This window comes from Camellia sinensis, chromosome 6 (assembly GCF_055761805.1).
Source record: "Camellia sinensis isolate YWXY chromosome 6, ASM5576180v1, whole genome shotgun sequence".
NCBI lineage: Eukaryota > Viridiplantae > Streptophyta > Magnoliopsida > Ericales > Theaceae > Camellia > Camellia sinensis.
Window position 1 is genome coordinate 196070100 of NC_138966.1, and position 23036 is coordinate 196093135.

At 37.8% G+C, this 23036-nt stretch overlaps 1 long non-coding RNA gene across 1 annotated transcript; it reads right to left on the reverse strand.

Annotated features, from left to right (window-relative positions):
* Window positions 1-352: 352 nt before the first annotated feature.
* Window positions 353-8752, reverse strand: LOC114307368 (uncharacterized). The gene is made up of 3 exons (XR_003645069.2): window positions 7681-8752; window positions 7450-7560; window positions 353-615 (listed from the first exon to the last, which is right to left on the reverse strand). It is a non-coding gene; the product is annotated as an uncharacterized LOC114307368 (long non-coding RNA).
* Between the last annotated feature and the right edge of the window lie 14284 nt (window positions 8753-23036).

Sequence of the window (23036 nt, forward strand, 5' to 3'; positions counted from 1 at the left end):
TATTAAATTCCAAAAAAAAAAAATCTAACATCATTCAATGCCAAAGCCATCTCCCTCTCTCTCTCTCCATTATGGGTTCCTTTGGAATGTGGATTGGCTTTTTAACTTTTTAGTTATTTTAGCTTAAAGTTAAAAAGTCTCGTTTGGGATAGACTTTTTAAATTTTTTAACTTTTGTGAGTGAAAAAATGAAATGATTATGGATTGGATGTGACATTTTATCTTATTTAATTAAAATAGCCTATTTTGTCCTACATGACTGTAATGCCCTCAAAAAAAGAACAAGACAACCATTCACAAATTGTCATAAACATAGGAGAAATACCATCTCTTCAGAGTTTCCTTTACAAAGACATTACATGCATTACATTTTCATAAGCATTAATCTTGAAACTGTAGCATGTAACTCTAACTTCTAAACAACAAAAATAAGTGCCCAAAGGGCTTACAGCTTTCCAAGTTAACACTTGGTTACAACAAAAGAAGAGTTCTAACTCTTTACATATAAAGCCCTTGGCTTGGATTCACATTTAACACCAAACAAAATGTACAAAATGGAGTCTTCAACCCCTAAGCCTCCCAAGCTATGTCCTTGGAGGTGGCATGTAACCTACACCTGAAAAATGGTGTCCCAAGTAGGGTGAGCCAAAACCCAGTAGAGATATGCTAAACAATATATGAGAATTAACTAAAACATTAGCATTCGATAAATGTTTAACACTTGAAAACCAACTTACACATCTATAACCAATCAACATTGACATCCATACTTCCATTCATTTACATTTACTTGTCCAAATCAATTCATGGACATAGTTCATCATCGTTTAAACAATTCAAAATGAGACTACAACTCATTTATCAACTCTTCAATCATAAACATTTATTCATACACTTCTATTTCTTGCTATTTTACGGAACTACGTCCGAGGGTACCGGTACCCAAATATATATATGATTTCGGGACTTTCACCCTGAATACTCTGGCCAACTTAATTATCAATGGAGTCCATCCCCTATCTCCTCCCAAACAATGAAGTACATCCCCTATCTCCTCACAAACAAAGATACATATACAATGTATTTAAATACGTTGTCATATAAAATGACCAATTCAATCACATATTCAATGTTTATATCCAACCATCATATTCAATGACATATTCTAATTGATTAGTCTCAATTTACCTAATTATCATGCAGTTTCTACAACAATCATGACTATCCTCCACCGATAGCCCAAAACAGTTATTTCTAAACAAATAAATAAATCTATCAAATAGATAATTTATCGACATTTCCATAGGTGAGTAATTTATTAATCCAACTACACCATTTAATCACATGTTCCTTCAATCCCATAATTTCCAAGCAAATCTCGTTATTTATACGAAATAACTTATTTAATTCAATTAGGGCAAATCTCCCCCTTTATCAAACATTATACCAAAGACCAAATTTCATCAATTCTTCTTAAGTCATAATATGTTCAAGACCTCTCATGCCCATAAAGCACCCAAATAGAAAACCACTTTTTTATACATATGGAAACCAACCAAAATTTTACCAAAAACCTTTCCAAATCACACCGTTTATACAAGATGACAATATCTATGTTAAAATCCATATAGGAGAGTAGAATATCCCTACCTCAAGCTTAGAAGAGGAAGAAGAAAGAAAAACTCAAAAGTTGACGAACGAGAAACGACGTTTTGCTCCGATCAAAATGAAGCCCTCGACAAGCTCTACAATGTATCTCAAAGGAGCAAGGTGAATAGAGGCCTTCAAGCAAGCAGATCTAAGGATCTATGAGTGAAATGTGTTTTTTGAGAAAGAGAGAGAGACTCTCACGATTTAGAGGGAGAAAAGGAAAGAAGACATAAAGAAAAGGGTTAAGTGAGAGCCTATTTATAGCACTAGATAAAGTTAGAAATAAGCCCCAAAGCCAACCCAAAATATCTGGTCAAAACCCCCAAAAGTAGTCCCCAAATCGATAGAAAAATTTGAAAAAAAACATCGAAGGTGTCGACCCTTGCAACACAGGTGTCGACCCCCAAGAAGAAAAGCTGGAACACTAAGTTTGACTGCACAGCAGGTGTCGACCCTTCCCCAGGTTGGTGTCGACACCAAAATGCCGTGAGCAATTTCAGAATAAGGGTCGACTCTTCCCAGATTGGTGTTGACCCTTGCGGCCAAGTAAAAGAGAAGGTGTCGACACCACCAAGACCGGCGTCGACCCCAGAACATGATTTTCAAGTTTCCAAACAACTTTTCAACGCGAACAAGCGTGAATGAGCAATCCTAACAAGTTTAAATCAATTTGTACACCTCCAAAACTAAGGTACAACAGCACCAAAGATTCCCAAAATAAAATAAAGGGTTCAAATACACTTACCAAAAGCTTTAAAGGACACAAGTGCTACAACTGACTATTTTAATCCAAACGCTCATCCCAAATAGGACCTTTATTAATTAGTTTATGGTACCACTTAACAAGAAGTTGTTTTATGTACATTGACTTCAATAAAAAATAATTAAATATAATTATCTTATATGAAATGAGATTAACATATTTTGTGGAAGAGAGTTGAGTTTTTATCCAGTTTAGATTTAGATGGAAACGTATGGTTCAAATTAGTTTTAATAATATGAATCAGTTTTTTTTTAAAAAAAAAAAAATTTCATATACATCATTTATAAAAAAAAAAATTAAATCAATTCACAAGTTCATTTCTACTTTACTAGTCCATTAAACCTCTCTTTTTTTCTCTCCTATTCATTTGTGCTACCACCTTATATTTGGGTACATGTAGTCTATAGAAGGCATCACTTGATATTATCATATGATATTGTACATTAATTATAAATTTCCATTCTTCATCGAAATTCGAGATTCGAGATTAATTTTTTAATAACTTTATTGTTGACTCTTTTTCTGTCTCATTATTTTTTAAAATTTACCTTCTTAAACTCTACTTGACTAAACGAACACCTCCCCCCCAAAAAAAAAAAAAATAAAAGATGCCAAAATAGAAATTTTTTTTTTTTTTTTTTTTTTTTGGTTTTTTGGGGTTAAATTCTTCTATACTAGAAAGAATGGAATAACAAAAATTTCAACATAATTTAAAAAAAAAAAGAAAAGAAGAAGAGATGATGAATTACACTGATCTCCCTGACATTTGGAAAAAATATAACAAGACTTATAATTTTGGATTAATTACAACCACAATCTATTACAACCAAGGAGGTGAAAACAAGCAAGCATGTGAGAGCAATGCTATATATATATATATATAAAGAGAGAGAGAGAGAGAGGTGAGAATTGGAAGGTGAAGCGATAACAATTAAGAATTGAATAGTTCAACTTGTACTTGTAGCAGATGAGGAAGGATTGATGCAAACCAAAGCTTGTTTCCAGAATCAGGCTACCTGATGGAAAAATCAATAGATTGATGAAAAAGTGATCAAATTACAGTGAGTTCAGATGAAGAAGTTGAATACGAATTATAGTGAGTTCAGTGAGTTCAAGTGATCAAAGTAGAGAGATGAATAAGTTGAAATACGAATGAATGATTCGAAAAGACTCACTGAGACGAGAGAGAGAGAGAGAGAGAGAGAGAGAGAGTTCATACCGATACTTACCCCAAAAAAAAAGAGTTCATACCGTTGGAGATCTCTTCTTCAGACGACCATGGTGATCTATAGATCGAAATCGAGAGAGGGAAATTAGATTCTCTTACTCAGCAAGTTAACACACAATCTGATTTGGGGAAAATGAGAGTTTAAGAAAAAAGGAAAATATAAATTGGGCATAGAGGGTTCATAAGTTTTAACTTCGGCTGATCTGCCGTTGCAAATAATTTTTTTTTGCGACGGTCAAATAATTAGACGCAAAAAGTTATTTTTCTAGTAATGCAAACAACATTTCTTGATCATAATCTGTTGGAAATTCAATCATGGTTTTCAAGCAAGGTTTTCAAACACGCAAATTACATAGTATAGAAGCAAGGTTTTCAAGTTCTGAGTTTAGCTTTTCATCTCATGTACATTCTCATAACCTACTTGGCAAACAGGTTCTAGGAGAAATTTCAAATGTGGTGATTACTAGATCTATGTCCTTAGTTTGGCGAGATATATTTCTATTGTGTCAAATGTTGATCTGCACTTATTTTTTGTTGAAAATTTTAAAATTGTGATTGGTAATGGTGAAAGGACACACTTTTGGAGAGACAAATGGTTGGTGATTGGAAAGTTGGAGGATGTCTTCCCTAGGCTTTTTAACTTATTAGAGGCTAAGGATGGCTCCTTGAAGTCTTTTATTCAAATCAGAGATGCAGCTGGAGGGTGACAGTTCTCATTCAAAAGACCTTTAAGAGCCTGGGAAGAGGAGGAGGTTAAAAGGCTTATTGAGGTATTGGAGGATGTTCCCAAGCTAAGGATCAATATTGATGATCAAGCTTGGTGGAATGCAGAACCATCGGGCTCTTTTTCTGTTTCCTCTGCCAGAAGATGGTGTGAGTCTGCTCAAGGGCCATCTCTTAGGATTACTAAACTGTTGTGGGGTAACGGTGCACCACCAATAGTGAAATTTTTTGGTTGGTTGGTTGGCCTGGAAAGTTCGAGTGAAAACGGCTTTTTATCTTCAAAGAATTGCAGTTTTGGATCCCAATGTGAACAATTATTGTCTGTTTTGCAGGGAGAATGTGGAAACTGTCAATCACATCCTACTATATTGCCCTTTGGTATGGAGAATGTGGTCTAAATTATTGGATTGGTGGAACTTGTCTTGGGTAATTCCTGGGTCTATTAGAGATCTTCTGGAATGGTGGTTAGGTACAAGCTGTAGCAGGTTTGAAAGGATGATATGACATTCTATTCCTTTTGCTATCATGTTATAGCGATCCCGGGTTTACCCTTGTTGTACAGTGATCCGGACATGCGTCCGTGGATGTTGGTAGTTGGTTATTATCGTGTTTACATTCCTTTTTCTTCATATTTGAGTTATAGGATGTGTTAGGCAGGTTTGTTACAGGTTGGTTGTGTTCGGGAGCCTAGTGTTGCTGCCCAGAATTTTGGACCTTCGCTCGAGCGAGGAGTTGGTCGCTCGAGCGAGAGTGGGGTTCGTGTTTGGTGGGTCGAGCCAGAGTGGCTCGCTCGAGCGAGCGGTTGCACCTGGTTCTGGACCTGAGAGCTGTCTTTCTTGGCTCGAGCGAGCTTCCTTCGCTCGAGCGGTCTGGGTTTTTCTTCGCTCGATCGAGAACTTCTTGGCTCGAGCGAGAGTTTTCTGTGTCTGGTCGCTCGAGCGACCAAGCCTTCGCTCGAGCGAGCGTGTTTTATATCAGCGGACAGGAGCGTCTTAAACATCACTTTTTCACTTCCTTTCTTTGATTAAACCCTAAATCCGAGCCTCTCTCTCTCTAAACTTACATTCTCTCTAAGATTTGATCTCCCTAGGGTGTGAATCTAGCCTAGGGCCTTTGTTAAAAAGATAGAGGGTGTTGAGAGCTTCGATTTAATCTGAAAAAGTTTGGATTTGGAGCAAGTTGATCTTCGAGTCTTCATCTCCTTTTTGGCCAAAACTTCAAGGTAGGGATATCCTACTCCTCTCTATGGATTTTGTCTTTAAATTTTGGTATTTGAGATGTTGGGCTTGGTTTGGTAATTTTGTGAAAGTTTGGGGCTTTTGTGTAATTTTACAAAAGTTGGGGTTTTATTCATAATAAACCTAGATGCATGTTTGGCATAGAGAAATAGAATTAATGTTGAATCATTGATGAAAATGGGACCTAAGGGTTGAAATGGTAATTATGGAAAATGGCCTAATTACATTGTTTAATTAATTGGGATAATTAATTGGGAGAAATGAAGAAATGAAATGTTGATTGAATATCCATTTGTGCATTTATTTTCTGTTTAGAAATAACTGCTTTGGGCTATCGGTGGAGGATAGTCGTGATTGTTGTAGACAATGCATGATGATTAGGCAAACTGAAACTAATCAATGAAATGTGTCATGGAACTTGACAGTTGATAGAATACATTAACTGTATGTATTGGGTGATTGTATATAGAACCATTGTGTTTGTATACGTTATGTGTAGAGGAGGAGATAGGGGATGTACTCCGCGGTTTAGGGGAAGATAGGGGATGTACCTCTAAACCGGATAGTGATGGGAGAAGATAGGGGATGAACTCCGTAGATACAGCTCATATGCTTGTCTAAAGAAGTGAAGATAGAGCTTATATGCTTATCTTTGTGATGTGTGGATATAGCTTTTATGCTTATCTGTGGATATTGTTGTTATACATATCTGTTGAGCATGTGGGTAGTGCTTATATGCCTATCTGTTGAAAAAGGGGAAATGAAAAGTAATTGGGACTTGTAAGTCGTTTGACATAAATATATGATTTATGTGATTGTATCAGTGTTGGCCATCTATCAATTGCTAATCTTTTAGTCATTGTTCATGGTTGGTTTAGTATATTTCTACTGGGCTGTGGCTCACCCTATATGGGAATATCATTTTCAGGTACTGGTAGCATGCCACCTCCAAGGACATAGCTGGGAGGCTAGAGGCGGGCATACTTTTGTTGCTTAACTTTTGATGTGTTACATGTAACCTCAAGCCAAGGGCTTAATGTGTAAACGAGTTAGTACTCTTTTGTTGTAACCAAGTGTTAACTTGGAAAGCTGTAAGCCCGTAGGGCATTTTGTTATGATGTTAACATGTAATACTTATGTAATGGAACTCTAAGGAATAAAGGAATGTGGTTAGTTTATATGTAAATGCATGTCTTATCAGATGGGTTTAATGTTGTTATTTTGAGGGCGTTACACATGTGGTCTGTGTGGAAGCTCAGAAATGAATGTGTGTTCAATGCAATTCAACTAGATTTTATGGATTTCGGGGTGTTGCTGAAGGTTAGAATTGCTTTATGGTTGAAATATAACACACATGGGATATATTTTTCTATTAATGATGTGGTGTTCAACCTTGCTCAAGGCAACGAAACAGAATCAAAATTCTGGGCTAATTTTTGGCTGTGGAGATTGTTGTCTGTAGGATAGTTTTAACAGGTGGGGTCTGTTTGATTGTTTGTTACTCCTTTGTTTTGGGGTGATTTTTCTGTTTGTTGTTGGTTTCTCACCAACATTTTGGCTTGAGCTAGCACAAGATTGGGCATCCTTCTTGGTGCCAACTTAGTTGGGATCAGGTTGAGGTGCTATGATGCTTTCGAGCTCTTGTCTTTTCTTTATTGATGGTCTTCATATGTAATGTTTTGATTTTATCAATAGAGTTTTCTTATTTTGTTGATTAAAAAAACATCCTAAAATGAAAATTTTTAAGTCAATAAGCAGGCCTTGCCTCTCGACAAAGTGTTATTTGATATAAACTTCAATACTCAAAAACAAAAAATATATAATTTGAATAAGTAGTAATCAACTTACAGACTTGGGGAATGAACCAAATTTTCCCAGAAGTGAAGAGATAGATCCACCAGGGACAATTTCCAACAAAATATTCAACGATGCCTCCTCTCTAGTTGTTCCCAAGTATCTCTTCAAGAAAAAGAAGAGACGAGTAAAGTTAGAAAACCAACCAAAAATATAAAAATAGACAGACAAGACAGTAAAAATGAACAACTATTGCTTCAGGAAGAATGCAAATCAAATACTTACAACAATGTTTGGATGTGAAAGATTCTCAAGAAGGTTCACTTTTTCTTCAAGCTCTCTAATGTGGGCCTAACAAAAATTAAAAAAGGTCAAATTCAAATAACATACTCTTGCCAATCAACTAAAGCAAAAATCTTTAAACATTAAAATGGAAAACTACCAATTTAGGAGTGTTTTGGGAAAATGGTAAAAAGCTGGCTTTTGGTTTTTTATCAAGTTTTTGGCTTTTTTAGAAAGTGATTTGGGAAGTTCGTAAAAAATTGCTTTTGGCTTTTTCAATTAATATTTGTTTATAATGTCACATCACAATCAAATGACCAAAATATCCCTACACAATTTACTAAATTTACATTTTTACCCATGTACAACCCTAGACAACATGAAGGGTATAATGGTAATTTCACATGCAACTTTTTTGGACTTCCCAAATGACTTATTGTTAAAAAAGCCAATCTAGCCTTTTACCCCCAAGCTGCAAAATGCAGCTTTTAATCTTGGTTCTCAAATGGGAACTTAGTACCACAAACGCGATCTATACTATATATATAAGCAAATGTAGTGTTATCTCAAAAAATTTCAAAAATTCATTCCTAAATTCTCATAATTTTAAAAAGAAAAAAAAAACATGGCACCCCCCTCTAGCTCCATTTTCACTTTTCAAGTCTTCTCACTTCCTCTCCCTATATAAAAAAATAAAAGTAAAATAATAAAAAAAAATCACATAATATCTTTATTTCCAACAATTCAAATGAAAGGATAGAAATCCAATATAGTTATCCTTATCTCTCTTCTACAAAAATCTAAAAAAATAAAAACAAATAAAAAACCAAGAGATAAAAAGAAGCAAATTAAAAATAAAAGACAAAAATCCTACATAGTTATCCTTATTTCTTTTCTATAAAAAATCTAAAAAAACTTCTCTTATGTTCGTATTCCAATCTCTATAAATAGTTGTACTATTCCCACCAAAATGAAATTAAAGATGATGAAGGAAAAAAAAACTCACAACTCTCGATTGCATGCTCTCTTCTTTGTTACAACAACATGATTACTTCTCCATATCTTTCTAAATAAAAACTCGTTCAAAACCTGTTTATCTACAATTTACTTATGAAGACATGGGTATATCACTACAATTCTAAAGGTTTTATTTTATTTTGCTTTTTTTTTTCTCGGACATTTTTCAATTGTGTGTTTCATATTTTTATTTTTAATATTGAATCACTTTTTAAAAATTATTCAATCATTTCTCCATTTTCATAGTGTTTTTCCTTTTCAAATATTTCGGACAAACAAAAAAGTAATGGCATTGTTGTGACTGAGAGTGATGAATATCTTTTTGTAATCATCATCATAAGAAGCTAAAGTTGAGGGTATGGCACTATTGTGACTCAGAGTAATGAATATCTTTTTATAATCATCATCATAAGAAGCTAAAGTTGAGGGTAAGAAGAAGAAGGAGATGAAAAAACTATGAGGACTTGAATTAATGTGCAAAATTGAATACAAACTTAATAATATTAAAAAATTAATATTTTATTTATGTTTATCTTTAAATTTAAACATTTATTTGCTGGTTGTTAAACAAGTTTTGAGTTTTGTTCAATTATATGTATGCATTGGACTCTCCTAAAATCAATAAATTTTTGTTTATTTTTTTAAAAATTTAATCAATGAGTTTTGGAAGCATCAAAAATTCAAATTAATTTGTAATTAATTAAAAAATCTATTATTTAGTTCATTTGCTCCTTTATCTATATGCCACAAATAATTTAAAAAATACATCTATTGGTTTGAAGTCACATTACACACTAAAAATAGATCTAATATCGGATTTATACTATTACTAGAAATAAACTTGGATTTTTTTAAGTAATTCAAAAAATCTAATTGAATTATTTGTTACAATTTAATCATAACTTTTGGCCAAAATTTACTTAACTAACAAATAAAATTTTAATTTATGAAATACAAAACCTGTGTTTTTTTCTTTTAAAGCACTGTTGCCTGCAATTGAAACCTGCATTGCATAGATATTAAAAAATTAGAAAGTAACAAAATCAAAACCAAACAGATTTCAAAAAAAAAAAAGAATAAAAATTAACCTGCTTGATGGCTAGAAGAGCTCCAGAATCGATATTGAGTCCCATATAAACCCTTCCAAATGCGCCGCAACCGATCAATTCACCTTTTCTCCACCAGATCGTCGGGCGTCGTCTTTCTTGACTTTGATCGCATCAGACTTGGCAATCAGTGGAAGTGCAGGGACTGGAGGCTTTGAGAAGAGTCCGATTCCCGATTTGCGAATGATGGAGCCGATCTTCTCAACGAAGCCTTCGAAGACACCTCCATCGTCAGAGGGCTTGAAAACCAGAGATCGGCAAACTGAGCCGATGAAATCTTGCTTTGTATTGTGAGTAATGTAGGCTGGATCGAGAGAGATTGAAGAAGATTTGGTGTCGGAGAGAGAAAATGTAGGGTTCAAATGAAACGCAGGGCGAGGGAAAAGATTTGGTGTTTGACACTGACAGTGATGAGAAAGAGATAGCGAGGGAAAAGGCTTGTTTTTTCGTGTTCTTTTGCACAAACATCCTCACAGTTCTATTAATTTATGGTAAATTACACTGACACCTTGAGATTTGATCTAATTACATTTTACTCTCTAACATTCTAAAAATTATATTCCTACTTTGTAGCTAATAGTTTCATTTCACATGGGTAGAGCTTCCCTCTTTCTCTACCTCTCTTAAGTGTGATAATACAAATTTTTTTTTTTTTTTTGAAATACTTTGATCTGTAATGATTTTTTTGTTATGTTGGAATGTTAAGTTAGTTAGTTATGATTATATTTTCTGCAATGCTCTTATTGATAGGTGCTTTTAAGCTGGTATACGTAATTCTTACTTAAAATTTGATGCTCGGTGTAATATACTACTGCAGTGGTGAATGCAATGAACTTTTTGATAATTTTGACCAATTGTTGTGTTCGGCACACTTTATTTCTCTTGGTTTCTTTTTTAAATTTCATTTTTCCTATAATTTTCTTCCTTTTAGTTTATTATTTCATTGAATGACATTTGACCCCAGTAAAAACCCAGCTCACTTTATTGAGTGTTTTACTACGGCCTTCTGGTGTTATGGTCATGATCGTAAATGTGAGTAATACCTAGCAGTGTATGGTTTGGATTTTTTTACCAAAGAGTTAAATGTCATGTATGGTATGCATATTTTTCAACTTTTGTTGTTAAGGATTCTATGGCTACAATATGGAACGCAGTAGGAATTTTGATAAACACCTGGTTAATTGGCTTGGATTACTCACTCTTTTATAAAAGCAAATTTCTTTTTCAAATTTCCTGATATATGTTTGGTGTGGCTTATATGTAGGATTCATTTTATTGTGGCTTGACAACTGAAGAAACACAACGACTACATGAATATAACTTTGATTATCCTGGTAATAAAATTTATAATTAAGTATTGCTATAGGCCTTTAATTTGTATGTAAACTCTGTTGGTGTTTTTTTCTCTACTTTGCTGACTATATGGTGCAACTAGAATTCAGTAGAATGCACAGGAGCTTTTGTGAAAATCTCAAATATAAGTTTGCTTGTGTGTAGATGCTTTTGACTCCGAACAGCTTGTACAATGCATTGAGAAACTCAAAAGTGGCGATCTGTCCAAGTCCCAATATATGATTTTAAAAACCATCGCAGGCAGGTAATATTCTATGCAACATTTTGTATATACTATTAATGTGGTAGTCGGTATGTATCGCACTTGATAAAAGCTTCTCAGCTCCTTTATATAATTTTGTTTAGAATTGATGTGACCTTGAACTTGTCAAGAATGAATCAACTTCTAGTTTTATGTTATTGCTAATCATTCATTTTAATATCCTAATTTTGGCTATGCATGTCCTTCCTTATTATATGCTATGGTCAAGGTCCATAGAATGTCTCTGAGCCACGAAGGCTTATTAAGTCATTGCAAATTCAATAATTGTTTTGACCTTTCTCGGATAAATTTCACTTGCATTAATATTATCTTACCACATTAACCTCACAGGTGAAACACCAAGCTTCTTAACAATTTTGATGTTGGAAAAGAGGGCATTAGGCTGGACTGGGCTGGGCTGGGTTGGGTTGGGTTGGGTATTATTAATTACGTTTGTTAGGGGGTGGGGGCAAGAATGTATTTCTAAATTTAGCTTATAAATGTCCTTGATCCCATTAAAGAGAGGAGTGGATCAAATTTTCTCACAGTTCTCAACATTTGCAGCAGATACTTTCAATGCCCATGAGAGGGCTTGTGAAATACAGAGTTTTCTTTGAATAACAAACTCCTCAGGCTGAATGAAGTAGAAATAAGTTGTGAAAGTATTCCTAGTTAGGCTCCAGGCTTTTCCTCTTTGTTTCTATCCATTTGTGTTCTGCTTTAGCTACAATTTGACCAGACATGTCCATGCCCATGCCTTGCATCAACAGTCTTAGTTGGCTCCACACACCTGTTTGCTAGTAAATTAATCTTTTTCCACCCATAATTGAAATTGCTTTTTTTATTTATTTTACTGACAACTTACAGACTCACAGTTTTTCCCTACCTATTAAAAGAGGAAGCAAGTCCTAGCCTAAGAATAGATGGCATACCTCAATTTACAGTAGACAACTAGCATGGCCAACTTCTAATGCTGATTTTGTATTTCATTGCAGTCAGCCAGCATGGCCACTATGTGGGCATCCTAAGCAAAGCAACTAGCCACAGGTTTCACCTATTTATGGACAACTTCTAATGCTGATTTTGCATTTCATTGCAGTTTGGGAGACGAAGAAACTGTTAATGCTTGCGTCATTATTTATTTTACAGAAAAAGAATAAATTGGTAATTCTTGTATTTATGTGAGTGGAGCACGTTGAGTCCACTTTTGAATCTAATCTCGTTGTCTCCAAGTGAAAACTATTTCATGACAGTGAAAAAGAAATAAGACAAACTCTTTTAATGTCAGAATTTGGTTAATGCCTACTCAATATCACACTACTTAGAGAAAAATGAATGCTATCAACAGCCAAAACTTCATATCACTTTCAAAGGCCTGAGTTTGAAAATTGCTTCCATGTTAGGAGAAGCTCTTGGTCCGAAATAGGAGTCATCTTCATCATCTACAAGAGGATCAATGTAATTATTGTCTGCATCAAGAATATTTGATCCGCCCCGAGTGTCTCAAAGAGGGAGAGGGAGAGGGAGAGAGAATGTTGTGCTTTTGATATTGACAATGTTGTTTTGATGATTTATGAATTTTCCTTCAACTTCGTTGAATTACAATTCAACGTTCTTTGTCAGGTAAATGCATCTGATGCAATTATCTTGAAGAGAATTCTAGTTTTCCATGACCCACGTGTCCGTAACTTGATGAATATGAAGATTTTTGTTGACACAAGTCTCATTCCTCCACTCAGATTATTACTCATGTATTATCCCATAAAATTGTCCATTTGGGTAGCAATTTTGTTATTATAGCTTTGTTTTGTAGGACATTATTGTTGCAGTGATGTCTGGTTTTTGAAAAACTTATACATAATAAAGGTCTCTTTCTAATGAGGTTACATTGTAGAATAACATAGTTGATTCAATGCTTAAAGGTCATGTTAAATATCCTATGCAGGCCTGAGTTATTGAGGTCAACTTCACTCTTTTAGGATGACCAATTGTCTTGCTTTTATTTTTTTGTGTATTAGCTCTGCGCATGTTCATTGCAGATAGCTTCCTTTTGATGGCCATCTATTCTCCTTTCTTTTCCATAGACGGTGCCAAATTGTGGGTGTTGATTTTTGACCACACTGCCAAACAGGTACTCAGCTGGAGAACACCGGCAGAATAGATTACACCTGAACAACCTGTCACAGAAAGATAAGACTTCGGCGGTGGTTCATCCACTCGGGGGCACTCCGATGATCAAGTCAATACTCAATTATCTCTCAAAGATAGCAAACAGTGCTTAACTCATTAACCAGGATACAAAAAGCGTACCTTAGACCCACGTGGGTGCCCTACTTTATAGCCAGCATTAACCTGATCTCTGTAGAAGCCTAGCTTCTCTTGGACTCTGACTTAATGCTCATCCTGGACTCTCCAATGGATAAAAATAAACTCCCTAAGAGCTTTATCTTTATCCAGGTTGAGGTCCTCCCCCGTTATAGGAATCTTTTAGCTTATCCGTTCATCTCAGATTTCGGTATCTTCACAGATAACCTCGGCCTAGCCGAGATCACCTCAGCGCCATGACCTAGACACGTGGCACCTCAGCTGGCACTTCGGTGCCACCTTGGCTACGCGTTGTCATCCACAAAAATATGTCCTCACAACTACCCTCTAGGTTCTATTACCTCGGCATCTTGAGGTGATAGAACCTAAATCGTTTGTCCATATAACATGTCAGCTAAGACTTACGCTATCTTTATTACTGAGGTCATAATACGTCGGCTCCATAAGACTTGTAGTCTATTTTACTAATGCCCAAAAACCAAGAACCAAGTTTTTAATGTTCTTTAACCGGGATTATCCCTCTAGCCGAGGCTCTTGCTTCATTAAATTAAGAACTCCAAGAGTTCTATCTGTGCATGAGCTGTCATGCACGATTTCTCAACCGTTTCTGCCACGCGTCTATTTCTTATTGAACCGTACCTGACACACGCCATCAAGTTGCGTCACTTCTACGCACGCCGCCTGACAGGCACGTCATCCAAAGCATATTCAATGTAATTTTGCCGCCTTTTTATGTTTTAACAAAAACACTTCCCTCTCTCTTCGTCTTTTCACTTCACGTTTTCTGATTTCGCTCAAGCTTCCTCTTTTTAAAAAGCCTCTCTTTCAAATCCTCTATTTTCATACTTTGAAGCTTCTGCAACTTGCTCCAACCATCTCTTCCGACAAGCATTTCATCATCTGGCTTTGACTACTCACGTCGTCTGACTCTGGCAAGTTTCATATCAGCATCATCTTCTTCGGTGAGTCTCTGTTCTTCCCCCTTTTCAGTCTTCAATTTATTTCAAAATTTTATTGTATTCAATTGTGGCCATTGCGAACCTGTTCTTGAATATTTGCTTGTGTGTTGAATTCTATTATTCGTGTATCGAGCATGTTTGTTTCATGATTTTGCTTCTACCCAATCTCTTTCTGGGTATACATATACACACACCACTCACACACTTGTTTGTTTTTCCGCTGTACTTGGCTTTGTACATCTGCACACACTTTGTACAATGTTTGTGAATTTATGTTTCTTTCGTGAGTCTAAATCACACTCTTTGTTCTGTTTCCTTGTTGCATTTTCCAGATTCTTGCCTTCAATTTTCTGATTCTATATAGATTTAGGCTTGAGTCTTGGTAAAGAAATCACTTTTTTAGGAACACTGAAACAAACGCCCATTGATCTTGAAAAACCCTTGCCTTAGTTTTTGTTTTGGGTTTAGCCGAGGTTCCTAAAACCCACACAAACCTCTTTCTGCTGAATTCTCTCACCTTACCCCTCTTGCCGACATCATGGGTATGTTTAGGTGGAGGGTGGACATCCCAGAGAAGCTTGAGTATTTTAGGAGATAGTTCTCCATCCCTGCCGATGTCTAACTCAGGTTGGCTGGGGAGGAGGGCTCCATTATGCCCAATAACAACCTCATGCCCTTCCCAGTAGTTGCTTTCATCGAGTGCGAACTTAAGTTCTTTCTCGACATCCTTTTTTGCCAAGTCCTTCACTATTACAAACTTAGCCCAATGCAGCTAGCCATTAACTCCTACAGAGTCATTAACAATATAATTACCCTAGCTAGCCGAGAAAACGCTAGAATAACACTAGCCGACATCCAATACTACTATACCATGTGTGGCCTTAAATCAGAAAAAGGCTACATCTATTACCTCAAGCCGAGGTTGACCGAGTACAAACTTATTGCCAACCTCCTAGACTCCAACAAAGATACTAGAGATGATTATTTCATCGTCTCGGGCAACTGGAAGTTCCCGCCAGATGATGACCTCCACCTCTACTCCTTGAGCCGATCAGTCTTTAAAGAGAGTAACGGTAAGAACCAAGTGTCACTTTACTGGTTTTCAAGTCTTTATTACTTTGTTCCTTTTATATGTTCTAATGTCAGTTTTTTGCACTTGCAGCTCTTCCTCAGCCACCCAAAGACTTTCGCAAGACATTCTTCCCCAGTAAAGACTTCAAGAAGCTGCTGGGCTTGCCTGTTAATCAGTGCAAGGCCCCTTTGCTGCTTAACTACATTCCAACCTACAAATCCGCCCTGCCCGACGTCCCCAAGAAAAGCAAGTCTCCACCTTCAGTAACAACTTCCTCTGCCACTTCATCGCCAAGGCCTGATCAAGCCTCAACCTCTGACCCAGCAGGGCAGCATCGACATCTGCTCCCCAACTAATTCCTTCAGCCCAGTGTCAACATCGTCGTCGAGCTCCACTACTCGCCCCTGCAGGCAGAACTTGTAGCAAAAAACACCGAAGTACTGAGGCGTCAGCTTTCGATCTGGCCAACTCCCCTACTGCTCTTCCAGCAATCCACTTTGGCACAAAAGTCACTGTTGCTATCGCCACCGACGAGATGGGGCGCACCAAGGCCGTCGCCGAAGTCCTTCTAGCCAACATCCTCAATGTTGTCACAGTCCAATCTTCACCATCGCAATCCCAACCAAAGGCGAAGCCAAAAAGGGAGAAGAAGGCCAAAGCCAAGGCAACAGTGACTTAGATCGACTCTGAGGACACTTTGCCTATATGCAGCTAGTCGAGGTTGAGAAAAGCCCCTCCGCCACCGAGAAGAGGCCTGCCGAGGCTGATCCCTCCAAATCCACTAAGTTTAAGAAGTCGAGGTCGGACTCTGCAGCCACCTTAGGTTCTCTTAAACCTGATAACCCCTGGCCCCCCCTCTATCAGAATTGAGGACAAGCCAGTCAGAGCCGGCGATAGCGCTTTTGATATTGAGGTCCGTGTTGCCCTCTACACTGCGTTGCTCCTTCCTAATGACCTCAACGGTATGGCCAAGCTCAGTGAAAATGAAAATTTTGCTCTGATGGTGCAGCACTCTGTACTAGTAAATTCCTAACACTTGGTACTCTCCATTCTTTGTTTCTATACTAAAAAAGTTTACTAACTTTGTTCATTTTGTTTTTTCTAGGAGATCCGGCACGTCTACTCCTTTGCGATGCAAGCTGAGGGCATGAAGAAGGAGTTGGTCCGCAAGACCAAGGAGGCTACTGGCTTGCTTAAGTCCTTAAACAACGCCGAGGCCAAAATGAAAGTCCTGATAGATTAGGCCAAGGCAGCTAAACAAGCCCAAAACCAAGCTGAGGAAAAGGCCGGTGCTGCAGAGGCTGTTGTTGAGGTCCTCAAAGCTAAAATAAAAAAGGCCGAAACAAAAACTGTCGAATCCCAAGCAGAGCTCCGAAGTGCCTTGGCCACAAAAGACACCGAAATCAAAGCAGTGGATGAGAAGGCCTACGCCGAGGGGGCAGCCGATGTCCGCGAGGAGTACAAGAAACAAGTCAAACAGGCAGGCAACAAGGGTTACACCCTTAGTTAGTTGGCTGCTCTAAAGGAATTGGCTGTCCCCAAGGACTTTCCCCTCAGAGATGAAGGTCGACTTACTTTGCCATTCCCCCTTGCTTCAAGCCAATCTGAGGCTAAGACTGGGGGGAAAGAAGGAGAAGAAGAAGACGAAGTAAAAGAAGAAGACGAAGAGGCCGAAGTGGAAGTCGACGCTAAAGGTTTTGTTGTGGCCAAGTCCCCAACTCTAAATGAGCAAGTCCTGGACTTGACTCAAGATGAGGAGGACGAGGTCCAAAAGACCACTTCTGAAGCCGAGGTCGAGACTGCCAGTAAGAGCCTAGATGACACACTGTGTGAGATTGATGCCGAGGTAGAGGCCGACAAGAGTGTAACACCACCAGCCGATGAAGCCAATCTTAGCATTTAGAATATTTATGATTTTCCTTGTATTCTTTTTCTTTCTATATTTGTATTTTGTTTTCCCTGAACAATATTTCAGTTTCATATTTGGCCGATACGCCTCATTTTGTAACTGTGAACAAGTAATCCTTCTGCAGGCCGATGCGCCTTTTTTTGTATCTGATCAACTTTCTTTTCTGAATGCATGTCTCTATATTTTCCTCCAAATGTTCAAATATATGCCTTCTTTTTTCTATGTATGTTTACCATTCCATACTTAGAAAAAATTTGCATGTCTTCAAAATATACCTTTATCTGTATAACCTCTTCAGAGTATAATACCTTGGACATAACTTCGTAATGGTTTATCTCGATCTTGGCTTAACACTTAAAAACATTGTAAAAATATTTTCACAAGTGTTAGTTTAAACTTGCCACTTCACCCTCACTTGTCAAGACTTTTGTTTTCTATATTTCCCAACTTTGGCAACACGATCACCTCGGTAGAACGTATGTCGGGTATGCCTTTCAATATTTACCTCGGCTTAACTTTAAAAAAGTTTCAACAAGTCCAAGGTACTCTGAGCTTTATTCTTTAGTTCTCTGCCCCTAATGTGAACTTAAGTTTTACTTATGTTCACATTTAAGCTTGTGCCTATGATCTTATTGTCGAAGTTAGATTCAAACAAAGAATAGTCGAGGTTCTCAATCTTAGTTCCTCTGTTAATCTTACTCAAATGTACTTAGTTTCAATCTGAGTTTGATATGGCAGATCTAGGTTAATCCAACTTAGTTCAATTCTATTATATGCAAGTATAATTTTACCTCTGCCAGATAATGAGTCTAAGTTATTCGTTATGTTTCAATCAGAAACATCGCCAACTTAATTCAACTCTATTATATGTAAGTATAATTTAACTCTGCCATATAATAAGTCTAAGTTATTCGTCATGTTTCAATCAGAAACATTGCCAACTTAGTTCAACTCTATTATATGCAAGTATAATTCAACTCTGCCATATAATAAGTCTAAGTTATTCGTCATGTTTCAATTAGAAACATCGTCAACTTAGTTCAACTCTATTATATGCAAGTATAATTCAACTCTTCCATATAATAAGTCTAAGTTATTCGTCATGTTTCAATCAGAAACATCGCCAACTTAGTTCAACTGTATTATATGCAAGTATAATTCAACTCTGCCATATAATAAGTCAAAGTTATTCGTTATGTTTCAATCAGAAACATCGCCAAAGGACTGGTTAGTCCAATCACACAAATTTTCAAATTCACCAAACTATAACTTTATTAATACCTCATCTAATAAAATTATAACATAAAAAAAAAAATCTAATGACAGAAAAACTTCAAATTGCAAGTGTTCCATGGTCTTGGTAACTCTTTGCCATCACTATCCTCAAGCCGATATGTACCATTGCCAGCTACCAATATGCTTCTACAAGGTCCCTCCCAATTTGGGCCAAGCTTGCCCTCTGTGGGATCCTTCTTGCTGCCGACGACCTTTCTCAGGACGAGGACCCCAATTTGACGAGGACCCCAATTTGAAACTCTCTTGGGTTAATCTTCTTATTATAAGCCTTAGAAAGTTACTACTGGTATGCCCCCAGCCAAATTGCTGCTCTTTCCCATTTTTTTCTAACAAGTCCAAATCTCAGGCCAGGAATGCCTCATTAGTCCCATTCTCTACTCCCTGGGTTCTGATCCCTGGGATGCCGACTTCTAGTGGGATAACTGCTTCAGTGCCATAGGCCATGGCAAATGGAGATTTCCCAGTTGATCTTCTCGGCGTAGTCTGATATGCCTAGAGCACATTGGGCAACTCATCCATCCACTTTCCCTTTACTGCTTCCAGCCTCTTCTTAATGTCATTCAAGATAGTTTTGTTGGATGCTTCTGCCTAACCATTGCTTTGGGGGAAGCTTGGAGTGGAATAGTAGTTCTTGATTTTGTACTTCGCATAGAAGCTCTTAATTAGCTTACTATCAAACTGTGTACCATTATCTGCTATTATTGCCCTTGGGACCCCAAACCTGGTGATGATGTTCTTCCATGTGAAGTTCTTCACATCAACATCTCAAATTTTTGCAACGGGTTCTGCTTCTACCCACTTGGTGAAGTAATCTGTTACTACCAGCAAGAACTTTTTCTGTCCAGTCGCTTGAGGTAGTTGTCCAACAAGATCCATGCCCAATTGGGCAAATGGCCGAGGGCTGGACACTGGGTTTAAATCTGCCGTTGGTTAATGTATCAAAGGTGCAAGCCTCTGACACTTCTCACACTTTCTGCCATAAGCTTCAACATCTTTCTGCATATAGGGCCACCAATACCACTGAGTAATGGTCCTATAAGCAAGTGACTTGCTTCCAGCGTGGCTTCCACATACTATTTCATGTATTTCATACAGGAAGGCTTCAACTTGTGAAGGATGCATACATCTCAAATGGGGACCAGAAAAAGACCTTCTGTAGAGATGTCCTTCTGCTGTCAGACTGAACCTCACCGACTTTAGTCTGGTCTTGTGTGCTTCTTTATGATCATCTAGTAACTTCCCATCTCTAAGGAACACTACTATCGCATCCATCCAACTTGATCTCATCTCCACACTCATGGCCTCATACTTTGTGTTTAGTGGTTCTACACTTGTGCCTGACAAATAGTCAACCATTATTGTCCTTGCCTATCTTGATTTTATTGCACTAGCCAGGTTAGCCAAGGCATCAACATGGTTGTTGTCATCTCGGTTAACTTGTTGTAGTCGACAATCTTGGAATAAGGCTATCAGTCTAATAACCTCCTTTACATAGGCCATCATTCTTTCACATCGGGCTGCGTATTCGCCTGTTGGTTGGTTGACGATAAGCTGGGAGTCACAGAAGACCACCACCTCATCGACTTCCATTGCTACTGCCAACTTCAATCCTGCGATCAGTGCTTCATATTCTGCTTCGTTGTTTGAGGCCTTAAACCCCAAACGAATAGATTGTTCCAGCATCTGCCCATCTAGCGATACTAGTACTACTCCTGCCCCTACTCCCCGACGATTTGAACTCCCATCAACAAATAGGTGGAAGTAGTCGCCGATGTAAATATTGCAAGGCTTAAGTTTCTCTTCTTTCTTCTGTTCTGCTGTCACCAGCCGGGTTTCTTCTCATTCACCTGGACATCCTAAACCACGACTCAATGGAGCCTGATGTGGGATGGTGCTTGGTGTGAACTTGGCCACGAAATCGGCCAAAATCTGGCCTTTAATCGCTGTTCTAGGTCTGAATTCTAGGTCATATTGGCCCAACACCACTGCCCATCTGGCTATCTTGCCAGTCAGATCTCCTTGCTGCAACAGGGACTTCAATGGATGCTCAGTTAATACTACAATTTTGTGGGCTTGAAAGTAATGGTTCAGCTTCTTGGAAGCTATTACTAAGGCCAGTGTCAGTTTCTCCAAGGGTAAGTATCTGGTCTCTGCGCCTACTAGGGTTTTACTCGCATAGTAAACTGCTCTTTGTTCTCACTTCTCTTCTCTAATTACCACTGCATTTATTGCATGCTCTGAGACGGCAAAGTACAAGAACAGTTCCTCTCCAGGTACTGGATTTGAGACTATTGGAGCTGTGGTTAAATATTTCTTCAAGTCGGCCAAGGCAACTTCGCACTCTTCTGTCCACAAGAAATCTGTGGCCTTCTTCACTAAACTAAAAAAAAGTTTGCATTTGTCAGAACTTCTGCTTATGAACATATTCAGGGCTGCAGCTCTTCCAGTCAACATCTGTACTTGTTTTGCCGATGTCGGGCTCTTCAAGTCCAAGATGGCCTCGATCTGATCTGGGCTCGTATAGCGATCCCGGATTTACCCTTGTTGTATAGTGATCCGGACATGTGTCCGTGGATGTTGGTAGTTGTTTATTATCTTGCTTACATCTTTTCTTACTTTGTATTTGAGTTATAGGATGTGTTGAACGGGTTTGTTACAGGTTGGTTGAGTTTAGAAACCAAAACTAGTTGCCCAGATTTTTGGCCTGTACGCTCGAGCGGAGGTGTTGGCGCTCGAGCGGAGATTACACCCATTCAGTATTTTCCTGTGCAGCGTTGTACGCTCGAGCGTAGGGTTGGGAGCTCGAGCGGAGGCCTGGTTCTGCAAAAGTGCTGGGCGAGTGCATTCTGCGCTCGAGCGGGAGGTTGGCCGCTCGAGCGGAAGTCTGTGAGTGGCCGCTCGAGCGGGGTGTTTTACGCTCGAGCGGAGACCTGGGTTAAAGTCCCGAAATTGTGACTTTTCAAATCACTTTTTCACTTTCTCTTCTCTCTCTTACTTTTCCAAAATCACCATTGTTGAGCCTCTCACTCTAGACTCTACCTTCTCTCTAGGTTTTGATCTAGTAGGAGTGATTTACTCACCTTTGGCCTTTATAAAAAAAGTTGTTGATCGTCAAGGGCTTCATTTTAATCTGAAAATCTCGGGTTTTGGAGCACGTTGGGTTTTGTCGTCTTCTCCTTTGGAACTCCGAATTTGAGGTAGGGATAACCTACTCCTCTCTATGGGTTTTGTCTTTAAATTTTGGTATTTTGAGATGTTGGGCTTGGTTTGGTAAATTTGTGAAAGTTTGGGGCTTTTGTGTAATTTTACAAAAGTTGGGGTTTTATTCATAATAAACCTAGATGCATGTTTGGCATAGAAAAATAGAATGATTGTTGAATCATTGATGAAAATGGGACCTAAGGGTTGAAATGGTAATTATGGAAAACGGCCTAATTACATTGTTTAATTAATTGGGATAATTAATTGGTGAGAAATGAGGAAATGAAATGTTGATTGAATATCCATTTGTGCATTTATTTTCTGTTTTAGAAATAACTGCTTTGGGCTATCGGTGAAGGATAGTCGAGATTGTTGTAGACAATGCATGATGATTAGGTAAACGGAAACTAATCAATGGAATGTGTCATGGAACTTGACAGTTGATAGAATACATTAATTGTATGTATTGTGTGATTGTATATAGAACCAATGTGTTTATATATGTTATGTGTAGAGGAGGAGATAGGGGATGTACTCCGCGGTTTAGGGGAAGATAGGGGATGTACCTCTAAACCGGGTAGGTATTGTGAGGAGATAGGGGATGAACTCCGTAGACAGAGCTCATATGCTTGTCTAGAGAAGTGAAGATAGAGCTCATATGCTTATCTTTGTGAAGTGTGGATATAGCTTGTATGCTTATCTGTGGATATTGTTGATATACATATCTGTTGTGAAGTGTGGATACAGCTTATATGCTTATCTGTGAATGTGGGATATTGTTGTTATACATATCTGTTGAGAATGTGGATATAGCTTTTATGCTTATCTGAATGTGAGATATAGTTTTTATACATATCTGTGGAAATGATGATAGAGCTAG